At 38.1% G+C, this 9,956-nt stretch overlaps 1 long non-coding RNA gene across 1 annotated transcript; it reads left to right on the top strand.

Annotated features, from left to right (window-relative positions):
* The first annotated feature begins 2,468 nt into the window (after positions 1 to 2,468).
* On the top strand, positions 2,469 to 5,991 carry LOC134297588 (uncharacterized). The gene is made up of 4 exons (XR_010004384.1): positions 2,469 to 2,737; positions 3,869 to 3,929; positions 4,038 to 4,125; positions 4,489 to 5,991. It is a non-coding gene; the product is annotated as an uncharacterized LOC134297588 (long non-coding RNA).
* Positions 5,992 to 9,956: the final 3,965 nt, after the last annotated feature.

Genomic DNA, 9,956 nt, shown 5'->3' with positions numbered 1-9,956 from the left:
CAATTCATTGTTTAAAATCATGTGTGCTCACATGCATTTCTGGGGACAAGGTGGCCTACACAATGTGTGGAAGGGGGCAGGAGGCTGGCCATTATTTTGGACTAGAGCTTGCCCTCCTTCCTCCCTCTTCTTTGTAATTCTGGTGGTACTAAGATGGCCTTCTTCTGACATCTCTACTTTGGGAGGGCTGACATTTTATTTTGGGGCCTGGCCACATGGTTTACACAGAACTTGCTTGGAAGTGAGGCAGCTATGTTGGTCAGAGAATTTGTTCTATCAACATTGAGGGGTGACATTTCATTTTGGCCAGGAATTCATTTCCATTGTGTCAACAGGCAATTATAGCATAGGACCTGCCAGATTGCCCCAGGGAAGGCACATTCAGTGTCGGAGGAGGTTGCCCCCCTCCCTCTGTTTTTACTAAAAAATTTAATAAATCTCAGGTTCATATTATTATCTGGAGGGAGTCACATTCTCTCAGCCTCAGAAGAAAGCACAAGCAATCCTATACATGAATTACTCCTATTATTTATACATGAGGCCTACATTTTATGGCATGTCTCACGTTAGGGAAGGCCCCATTTTGTTGCAGGTCTTATTTTAGACTTTAAGCCAGGCATGGACAGACTTCGGCCCTCCCTGTGTTTTGACTTCAGCTTCAAGAAATCAGCCAGCTTCCTCTATTTGTTTCAACAATATGTTAGGCTTTAAGATTTTGCCAGGGGGTTGGGAGACCTCTATTTTGTTAGACTTTAATTTGGATAGTATATTTGGATTTCTCATTTGGTTTCAGCCCTTGGCCAGCATTCAGGCCTCCTTTTTGGCATTGTGCCTTTTTCGATGTAATTGTAGGATGTCACTTTGTTTCAGGCCTCATGCTGAGATGTAAGCCTGGCCAGTACATGTAATAAACTCAATGCCTTTGCCAGAATGTTAAGAGTCCTTCATTTTGCTTAGGCTTTGTGTCAGGCTTTATGCCTTTTCTTGTATGTTTGGAGGATTCTATTTAGTTTCATGCTGTATGTTCAGGCTTTGAGCCATTGCTGGTATGTTGAAAAACTGCAATTTGTTTAGGCCTCAGATTAGGATTTAAGCTTTTTCCAGTAACTGCTTTTTCTGTCAATTTGTTGTATGTAAAACATGATGTTTTGGTGCTTAGTTTGTAAAATCATAACGTAATTTGATGTTTAATAGGCTTTTCTTTAATGCCTCCTTATTATCCAACATTTTCACTTATCCAATGTTCTGCTGGCCCGTTTTTGTTAGATACGCGAGACTCTACTGTATTTATCAGTACATAAAATCAGTTAAAAAGAATTAAATACAATATAAAATTACAGTATATAAATTTAAAAAATATATTTTAAAAATATATTTTAAATGCCTAAATGTCTAATGCCTAAACCTTTGCTCCCCTTGTGCCTGCTTCAAGTCTGAATCTGGGAAACTGCTCCTAAGGATTTATTGCTGTTTCTTTGTCTGAAGTAAGACTGCTACTTGATTTGGGAATTTATCAGAGACTTACGTGTTTGGTCTAAGACTTCCTTGCTTTCTTTTGCATTATACCACTGAGTGCGCTGTTCTTTATGTTTTGCTGAAGTAAATCAGTTTTCATTTATTTACCACATTGTTTTAAAGCTGTTCTTGAAATACAAAACAGGACAGTGGGTAAAAACAGGTTAGTTTAACCTGTTTTCACCCACATTTTACTTGTGTCTGGAAGCACCCTTAGAGGCTACTGAACTTCATACTCTCATTGTGACAGGATATACCACATACCCAGGACAAATTTTCCTAACATATTTTGCCATTTAGACTTGAATTCAATTCCAAATTGGTTTTAAATTTCTCTGTCTCTGTATCCTGGATATTCTAGGTTTTTAGTCAAACATAAACATAGTAAGATTTGAGCACTACAGATGTAGCTTTTTTATTTAATTTTTTTACAATTGTGCCATCAGTGCATTCTTTCTTATATTCCTTGCTGACAGTTAGTATATGAATAGGCTGGCTATCCTGGCCTTCAGTTATCCTGGGCCTCAATTATCCAAGGTCTGTTCTAATCTCATTAAACACATCAAAAGCTAGGGGACTACACAATTATAAAAAAATAGAACCAGAGCTTTTGAAAGACTCTAGCCAATGCACTATCAATTACAAACTATTATTAAGGGTTTACTAGTAGGGATACAAATGGGATTAGGCCATTTGAGCCCTTTCAACTCTTGCAATTGCAATATTGCAGTTATAATCTAATCTTATTTATTTTCTTTTGCAATCTTATGCAATCTTGGTGGCCTCTTTACCATCTGACACATGGACCCATTGCCAGTTGGTGCCAAACCCAGAGTGATTCACTGCAAGTCTCCACCAAGAGTGCTTCTGCATTAGGCAGGAGTTATAAGTGCTTGCTAGGCAATATTATCTCATTTACTGTGGTGAGGGTAACTTCAAGATGATAGAGTATGGAGAATGCTTTGCCATCTGCCATAAACAGTCATGACAAGCCTCCATCGATCCCAGAGAAAATGTAGGCAGTCCTTCAAGCATTGGACTGAAGTTCTAAGAACCTGATTGGCAATATTTTCCCAATAAAGTTCCTGGTTGGCATTGGCAATATTTATTATCCCATTTACAGTGATACAGTGATGACAATCCCAGGATGATAGAGCATGGGAATGCTTTGCCATCTGCATAAGCTGTCATTGCAAGTCTCCACCAACCCCAGGAAGAGAAGGTGGGAAGTGCTTCTACATTCTTCTGGAGTAATAATTACCTGGTTGGCAATATCTCAGTGACACAGTGATGGCAATCCCAAGACTATAGAGCATGGGGAATGCTTTGCCATCTGCCATAAGCAATAAGTGCAAGCCTACATCAACCAAAATAGAACAGGGGAAGTCATTCTATAATTAGGTTAGAATTATAAGTGCCTGGTAGACTATATTCTCCCATTTACGTGGTACAGTGATGGCAATCCCAAGAACATGGTGAATACTTTGCCATCTGCCAAGGGCATCCATTGCAAATCCCCAGAAACACTAGAAGTAATGTAATAGTTGCCTGTTTGGCAATAGTCTATTTTGGGATCAATGTTCTGGGCCTTTTAAAGAGTGTGTGTGTGTATGTATGTGTGTGTGTGTGTGTGTGTGTGTGTATATATATATATATATCGCCCCCTCTCTCAAAGGGACTTGGGGCAGCTCACAATATAAAAAGACCAACAAGACAGGAAATGGCCCTTTAGAACCATTTTCCTTTGTCTGGTCATTTTATTTCATGGTGGGAGTTCAATGGTTCTATTATTCACTCTCGCTGTCAAGACATTATTTCTAAAGTTCAGTCAAAATTTACTATTTCAAATTAAAAAAAAAAAAGATCCATCTTAAATACCCGTGTATACATTTCCTGCACTTTGGAGCCAAAATTATAGATTTTGATATGACCCATGGATAAATTTAAGGACATTCCACAGAGAGGAGAGACCACCAACGCAATGGCAGGGAGAATTTCTCCTGAAATTAAACTTTCAACTTTTAATAGGAATTTAAAAAATAGCACTCATATTTACTAGTTGATAAATCAACACCGGTATTTTGGGTTGATGTTTTAACTAAAATTTCTAGAAATATACATGAGTATATAGAGTAGTTCTGCTCCCTGAGTCAGCAAGTCTGCATCCTCTATTTTGTGTCAGCCTTTGAGTTATTTAAAATGTACCATCATGTTAACTCTCAAATTTCTCTTCACTAAGCTGAATATGCTTAGATCTTTCAATATTTATGCATAATTTTTGCTCCTAATAGCTCTTACCATCTTTGTTGACCTTCTCTGAACTCATTCGAACTTGTCTATATTGTTTTCAAAGTGAAGAGCCCACAACTGAACACAGTACACCAGATGAGGTCTGACCAGCACATAATATGATGGTACTATTTCTTCTCTTAGATGAGAAAATACGATCCTTTTAATGCATTTGCTTGGTTTGTTGCAGCATCACAGACTAACTCATCATCCTTACTTTTTTTGTTTCCTAGGATGCTAAAGGAAAGTACAGCAACAGATGAGCACACTGCCCATTACACAGCATCACTGGACTTCCTGTTGAAGCCACAACAAGAGTGGGTTAGGACGCTTCCCTCTTAACATGTGAAGGCTCTGTTGCTTTGGCGCTGCTTCCCCCCTGTGATGGGGGAAGCATTGCCGCTCGGGAGTCACCTCGTGTCCTTGTTGTTTCACTATGGAGTCTGGTGAAATGGTGCAGGCGGGGGAGGGATGTCCGTGTGATGTGGTAACTTATGATCAACAATAAACTCAAGGTCCTTTTTATAAGTAGTACACTTGAGCCAAATATCATTATCCTATACCTGTGTATTTGGTACCCTAAGGGTAGGATTTTGCAATTTTCTTGTTGAATTTAATTTTATGAATGTCAACCTGGTTTTCTTATTTATCAAGGTGCTTTCGAATAATGTTCCTATCTTCCAGAATGTTACCGGTAGCTGTTCCAGGTTGGATCATCTGTTCATTTTTTGAAATGTTTTCTTCACATCATCATCCAAATATGAAAGGACAGACCTTACAGCACTCCACTTGAGATCTCCTTCCAATCTGAAGCATAGTCATTTTTAGCATGGTTGTCGAAGTAATTGTGGATCCAGCTTATGGTGTTTCCAGGTATTCCATGTTTAGTCAATTTGCTAATCAAAATAGCATGGAGAACTTTATGAATTGCTTTTCTGGAATAAATCCTGTAATGCAAGAGTTTGCCTTCCCCAATTCTTCTAATATTTGATAGGTTTAGTATACTCAGGAATTGAAGTTTTGTTTCTTTTGTAGTAAGTCTATACTTTTTTTGTGCATTCTCCTTTTGTGCACTGCAGGAAGTGCTTAGTTGGAGTGTTTCTGATTCACTTTTGCATCATTTGCTCCTGATGATAACAGGATGTTCTATGAGTGTTACCACCCTCTTCATTTTCATAGGTTTTTTTCTGATTGGTTATATTAGTTCTACCTTTGTTCTAACCAGGACATCCTTGTGTTCTCTGATGTATTGTAAAGTCTCCACAATGAGTTACCTTCTCCTCTAAGAAAGCCATCAGTTGGAACTTGCTGCAACTTTAGTAAGTGATGTTTTCTGGCAAGGAGACAAATATTTCACGCACACTGCAGCAGGCATTGACAGATCCTTCTTTTCCCATCCCTGCAGTTATTTTCTTTCATTTTAAAACTCTAATAACTCTTATTGACATGGCTGCATGTACCTCAAGGTGCTCTCCACTGGCCCTCAGAGACTGAACTCCAAAGACTGAGGCAGCAGTTATAAGGGGCTAATGTCTGCTAACTTCACTTCCTAGCAAGTTGGTGACTCCGAAGAACTCATGCTCCATTATACCATATGCCTGTGAAGTACAAGCAGCTCAAAACAAAACACACAAAAAGCCCTAAAATGTCAAATAGTCAATAATGACTCATCAAAATGCAACTCACCTTTTATTCTATCTTCACAGATCTCCAAAGACTGAGACATCATTTATATAGTTCTAGTGACTGTTGTGTGCCCAAGCAATTGATAAAGTGAAGCATAAAAGCTGTGCATGAGTAGAAAATTGCCATTCTATTTGTACTCCCAAACCACTGATACAGAGAGGCATATAACATTTCGTATTAAGAGTGAATATATATTCAATATAAACAACAGACACTGATTTCCAATCCTCTAAGAATTTGCTCAATTTTGATCTGATCCACCATATGACAATACTATCATTAACACGTATCTAATGTCTAAAATGTTAGTTATGTTCAGCCATTAAAAAGGAGATGAGTTAACTTAATTGTGGAGACATTATGCATTTATTGACCATAACTCAACAGGATTACCTTAATTGATACCATTATATCATTTAAGATCTATGTTTCTATGCTGGTAAATAAAAGAAAAACTTACAAAACTAACTAAAAATCAGTGTTGTTGTATGTCTTTCGGGCTGTGTGGCCATGTTCCAGAAGTATTCTCTCCTGACGTTTCGCCCACATCTATGGCAGGCATCCTCAGAGGCTGTGTGGCATGGATAAACTAGGCAAGTTTATCCGTGCCACACAGCCTCTGAGGATGCCTGCCATAGATGTGGGCAAAACGTCAGGAGAGAATACTTCTGGAACATGGCCACACAGCCCAAAAGACATACAACAATCCTGTAATCCCGGCCATGAAAGCCTTTGACAACACATTAACTAAAAATCCTTTTTTCAGTGTCATAGGTGATAGGTGAACATTATAAAATAGAGCTTTCCAAAGAAATTGAGAAAGAGGAGAGAAAGCTTTGAGAGATGGAAGAAACAATCTAGCTCTGACACTGCTTCGGAAGCTGTTAGCCACCATGTTCTTGGCTAGGTGTCAGAGTGTAACAAGATGTCAGCATTATTTTTTAAGCCTCACAGCTTCTGAAATAATAAGGCAGTGAGCTAAATGTTAAAAAATATCAGCAATATCAATCATTCACATGGGGAAATAATATATATTAGAATCCAGTTAATAACTATTAATTATTTGCTCCTCAAAAGCAGCTTTAATTTCACATCAGCTTTCTCAGCTCAATGTTCATTACAAGCGGAGAATATGGCAATTTCTGGGATTGCTACAGATGAGCTGACAAAACAGTTTATAAAATTCAGTCATTCTACTGCAACACCAAGTGATAGCTTGCCATCACTGACTAAACTCGACAAATCCATTTATTTATGGCTCAGATTCAAAGAAACACAGAGAGAAATGTATGGGCACTGTTCCACGAACCCATGCAGACATAATGCTAGAAAACTTTTTTAATATAGTGCCAGTATTCTGAAGATACATTATAGTAGAGCATCGAGATGAGTAAACAAAATATGTTGGCTAATATGAACCCTATTAGGATATAAAAATAGTTGTGCAAACAAATTACCCTTTAAAAAAAGCTTCAGCTGCTATTATCACACATCACTTATCTACTAGGCCAGAAATACAGTAGTAATTGATAAATCAAATGAAACCATTCCATGTTGACATCAAAGTATCATCTCATCTCTATCTCTCCTCACTCCCTCCTTCCCTTGTATGGATGTGTGTATATATAAAGCTTGTGCCATTGACCTTTTAGTACAATAATCAGAAAATATATTTTACAGAAAGTGTATGTGCACATACTGTATGCTGAAAGGCATTCTTTTATGTTTTCTATGTATCATTTTACCTTTATTTTAAAAAGAATTTTCCTTGCTGAATGGTTTTTCTTATTCCTCCTCTTGAAGTTTTATCACACCAAGCAGACTCTGATTTGCCTGCTTTCAAAGAAATGCTACAGCATTCATTTAAAGCAAACAAAATCTCCCCTAGAAAGTTAGCTGCCCTTCCTCAACAGTCAATTTGTGGACAGTGATAGGATATTCTGTAAGACTGAAATGTTATCCCAGTTTCTATACCTCCACCGTGTTTGTGTGTGTGTGATATGTGTGCGTGTGTTTAACTCACAGAGATACATGGTAGAAGTATAGAAATTGGGTTAACATTTCAGTCTTACAGTATATGAGAGAGGGAGGAGGTATATGGCAACAGCAGATGTGTTGGAAGAAGACACCTTTCATCCTGGTGTATGGGAAGTCTAAGAATGTGCATGCCACTAACAGAATGTCAAACACAGTATGAATTTGCACACAGTTCTGCAGTGCCAATTTCACTGTTCCTAATCTCTGTACCAACAAACAACATTAAAAAAAACCATTCAGGAAACACTGGACATAACGATGACATAGCCACTTCAGCATGAATCGCCATAAGAAATTTGATAGTATAAAAATAATCTGCATGGCCCTACAAAATTCATTCCACCTGGGTTTCCATTACAGTGTACCATAGAAATCCATCATCAGAATGATCCACAAGATATTTGTGTAGCACTCTTACTATTCAAGTATAACAGCAACTCTATTAGAACTGAACCAAGTAAAACTGAAGCCAGCATAGACATGAATGGAAAAGAAACCAGTAATCAGTTGGATTGGCATTTCATTATCATGCTTCCAACCTGATGTTGAACAAAGAAAAGTTTACAACCCTAGCCATAAATCAATTCGAGCAGGTGAAATCACTCCTACCTCACCTACTTAAGCTTTTTCATACCATCATCTCTTCTTCGCAACAGATGGGGGTTTTTAAAACAATTTTCTTCTTGATGTGAGAAAGTCTTTAAGAACTGTAAATTTTCAAATTACTTGCAGTGGAAATATACAATTGAAAGGTGGGTGTTTTTAGTGCTATTTAGTGCAGGAAAATTTTCTTCACTGGTAAAAGCAGCTGGAATTGATGATCCTACTTATGAATGTGTAACTGAATCATAGTCATTATTCCTTTGTATTAAATAGTGTAGGAACCAGAAAGAAATCCCCAAAGTCCCCCAATCCTGCATTACTGCCTTTCTCACCCGAAGGGACTCAGGGCGGCATACAATTGGCAACAATTCAATGCCGACACATCATTAAAACAAACAGCATATAAAATTTATTACAAACAGTTAATACAGTATAAAATATAAAACATATGCTTAAAATCCGTTCATCCAATATCCTCGTACTTTATCCATACATCAGTCTGGGTCGTCTTTGTCGTTTATTCATTAAAAGCCTGCGCACATAGCCATGTTTTTAAGGCTTTTCTAAAACTCAAAAGGGTTGGGGCTTGCTGTATATCTCTGGGGAGGGTGTTACACAGCCGGGGAGCCACCATGGAGAAGGCCCTGTCCCTCGTTCCCACCAGCTTGTGAGGCAGGCGGGACCGAGAGCAGGGCCTCACCAGATGACCGTAGGGATCTTCCTGGCTCATAGGAGGAAATACATTCGGACAAGTAGATTGGGCCAGAAACGTTTAGTTAAGTTTATTTAACTTACTTTAGTTAAGTATACTTAACAAAGTAGCTGAACTAGATTTGCAGTCAATTTTCTTGTGCAAAAATATAATTTCCCACACAGAAAATGTTGTTTCTACGGAAAATGAACATCGTGTAGAATAGGTCCGAACTGCAATGATTCAGAGGCAAGGAAGAAAGGAGGGAGGGAGGGAGAAAAGAAGGAAAGAGGGAAGGAGGGAGAAAAAGAGGAAAGGAATGAGGGATGTAGAAAAGGAAGGAAAAATGGAGGGAGGAAGGAAAGATGGAAAGAGAGAGGGAAGAAAGGAGGGAGAAAGAGAATAATGGAAGGCCGCTATGTAACAGAGGGAAGCAAGAAAAGAAGGAATGAGAGAACGAAATGTAGGTTGGAAACTGAGAGGGGATGCATTCAGAAAGTGTGGTATAGTAGTTTGAACCTCAGACTGTGGCTCTAAACACACTGGGCGACTTGAGTCAAGTTATAGTCTCTCAAGATCAGAGGAAGACAAAGGAAAATCCCCTTTGAATAAATCTTTGAATGCAATTTGTGCTTTGAATGCGATTTCCTGCTTCTTGGCAGGGGGTTGGACTGGATGGCCCATGAGGTCTCTTCCAACTCTACTATTCTATGATTCTATGATTCTATAATCTTGACCAGAAAACTCTGTGATAGGGTTGCCTTAGGGCCATTCTTAGTCTGAAACAACTTGAGAGTACACAACAACAATACTAAACAAAGTACTCATGTTGTTGGACAATAACACAATCCATTTTTAGATAAGGCTTCAGGTAGTTTTTATTTCATTTATTATAAATTAGACATCACTGAAACTACAATCTGAAATGCAACCTGGAAAAGCCTTAACGCTGATTTCTGCTGTCAGATTGAATTGGCCATCTGATTCTGTCATTTAACAGTTATTTAGTATAGATTATTTCAGGCAGTTATAACATTGAAACTTTTATTCAATGGGAGCAGATAACTTATTTCTGTATTCTTCCTTCTGATGGCAATATTGAAAATCTATATAACAAATAAAGTAGGAAGTTAGC

The sequence above is a fragment of the Anolis carolinensis genome, chromosome 3 (assembly GCF_035594765.1).
Source record: "Anolis carolinensis isolate JA03-04 chromosome 3, rAnoCar3.1.pri, whole genome shotgun sequence".
In the NCBI taxonomy this organism is placed as follows: Eukaryota; Metazoa; Chordata; class Lepidosauria; order Squamata; family Dactyloidae; genus Anolis; species Anolis carolinensis.
This window is presented reverse-complemented; position numbering and strand designations above follow the sequence as displayed.